This window comes from Arachis hypogaea, chromosome 3 (assembly GCF_003086295.3).
Source record: "Arachis hypogaea cultivar Tifrunner chromosome 3, arahy.Tifrunner.gnm2.J5K5, whole genome shotgun sequence".
NCBI lineage: Eukaryota > Viridiplantae > Streptophyta > Magnoliopsida > Fabales > Fabaceae > Arachis > Arachis hypogaea.
The window spans coordinates 68,955,859-68,958,276 of record NC_092038.1 but is presented as its reverse complement, the minus strand read 5'-3'; the positions used below and the strand labels follow the sequence as shown (position 1 = coordinate 68,958,276).

The window sequence follows — 2,418 nt, the reverse complement described above, 5'->3', positions numbered from 1 at the left end:
TTTCCCCACCCAAAGTTTGGGTGGTTTTTCCAGCCTGGGTTGTAAGTGTTGGAATGTGGATCATATGGTTGCCTTTGTTGATTTCCCACATAGTTGGCCTCTTCCCACTCACCTCCTTCAGTGCTTACTTCCTCTTGATCTTGTGTGTGTATTGCAGCCACTTGATTTGTTTCTAATTTCCTGGTGAGCTCTGCTAGTTGCTTGGCAAACACCTTGTTTTGGGCTAGAATTGTATCAACATGGTTCAGCTCCATGACTCCCTTAGTGTTGTGTCTCTCTGAAGCATAGTAGTACTCATTCTCAGCCACTGTCTCAATCACTTCAATAGCTTCTTCCACAGTCTTCTTCCTGTTCAATGAACCTCCTGATGAATGGTCTACAGCCTTCCTTGATTCATAAGAAAGTCCATCATAGAAAATATGCAATTGCACCCAGTCATGGAACATGTCTGGTGGGCATTTCCTTGTCAAATCCTTGAACCTCTCCCATGCCTCGTAGAGAGTTTCACCATCTTGTTGTCTAAAAGTCTGAACCTCAGATCGAAGCCTATTGACCTTTTGTGGGGGGTAGAAACGTGCCAGAAACTTGCTTTCCACCTCATCCCAGGTTGTTAGGCTCCCCCTTGGGAATGATTCCAGCCACTTAGCTGCCTTGTCCCTAAGTGAAAATGGGAACAAGAGCAGTTTATAGGCATCTTCCTGGACTCCATTGGACTTCACAGTGTCGCAAATTCTCAGGAATTTTGTGAGATGTTGGTTTGGATCTTCATTAGCACTCCCACCAAATGAACAATGATTCTCCACCAGTGATATTAGCTGTGGTTTGAGTTCAAAATTGTTGGCCTGAATGGGTGGTTTCTGAATGCTGTTACCACAATTCCTAGAGGTTGGGTTTATGTATGAACCAAGAACCCTCCTCTCGGGAATGGCATTGTTTCCATCAGCTCTCTCATGGTTGTGAACTTCTCTATCCATGTTGAGATCTAGAGCTTCCTCAAAATTGTCCTCAGATTCTCCTTCAGATTCTTCTTCTCTCAGTACTCTCTTCCCTCTTGCTTCCCTTCTAAGTTTATGAAGGGTCCTCTCTGGTTCGGTATATGGAGGAGTTGATGTCTCTCCTCTCCTACCTGTCATACAAGAACACAGCACAGGCAACAAACAAGTGAAATACTCTTGGTTAATGGAAGAGTATGGTTAGAGCAGTTGAGGAATTAATTCAAATAGTTAGTGAGTCAGTGAGTTAGTTGCTTGAATTTAAAGGCATAAAGAAAGAAAGCAAGTAACAGAGTGCAGAAATTAAAATTCAACAAGTAACTTCAACTGAATTAACAAAACAAGAAAAATGCTCAATCTAGTTAACTTCCAATTTTAGAATTGTCAATCGAAAACCAATCCCCGGCAACGGCGCCATAAACTTGATGCTACGATTTTAGGAAATTGCACGATCGGCAAAAATTCCTTCTGGCAAGTGCACCGGTTATCGTCAAGTAAAAACTCACAACAGAGTGAGGTCGAATCCCACAAGGATTGGTTGAGTGAGCAATTCGGATTAGAAGTGTGTTCTAGTTGAGCGGAATCAAGATTTAGATGAGAATTGCATGAATTAAAGAGCGAGAAGCTAAATTGCTGAAATTAAAAAGGGATCGGGGTGATTGCATGAATTTAATTGCAGAATGTAAAGAGAAAGTGGTAGATCAAAAATGGGGAATTCATTGGGTTTCAGGAGATATTGAGATCTCCGAATCAAAACATTTTTATCCCTTCCTCAACCAATGCGTTCATTGAATTTTGCTTGGCAATCTTATATGATTGGATCCCAATCCCTTGGCTCACCAATTCTCTCTAAAAACAAACAAATTCCCAATCCCTTGGTTTAAATGTTCATAAGAAGAGATGACGCTCGATCACTGATTATACCACACAGTTTCATGAACCACAATTTGGTAGGATTACATGTCACAATATCCATCCAAACCCCAATCCAATTCACTGTGAGAAAGCTTCTCTAGCATGAATCCTCCATTCCTTTCCCAAGGTTCCGAAGGATTCCAATTATGGATAGTTTCTTTCCCAAGACAACTAACCAATGGAATTAGATCGAGAAGCTTTCTAACAAAAATTCAAGAGAAAAGATTGAAGAAGAAGATAAAAACTATTATTGATTCATTGAATTACAATAGAGCTCCCTAACCCAATGAAAGGGGGTTTAGTGAGTCATAGCTCTGAATTCAATTACAAAAAGTATGAAAACTAGAAAAATGATCCAAGGTCCCTCACTAACTTAAATTCTATCCTATTTATACACTTTCTAAATTGAGCTTCTGTTGTGCTTCTTGGGCTTTGAGGCCTTTCCCTGATTTCCTTTTGCTTTGGGTTTATGATCCATAATCCTGATGAGGCTGCTGATCCAATTCTGTAA

The 2,418-nt window shown here is 40.5% G+C and overlaps 1 non-coding gene across 1 annotated transcript; it reads left to right on the top strand.

Annotated features, from left to right (window-relative positions):
- Positions 1–444: 444 nt before the first annotated feature.
- On the top strand, positions 445–548 carry LOC112793927 (small nucleolar RNA R71). The gene has a single exon (XR_003198614.1). It is a non-coding gene; the product is annotated as a small nucleolar RNA R71 (small nucleolar RNA).
- The last annotated feature ends 1,870 nt before the right edge of the window (positions 549–2,418 follow it).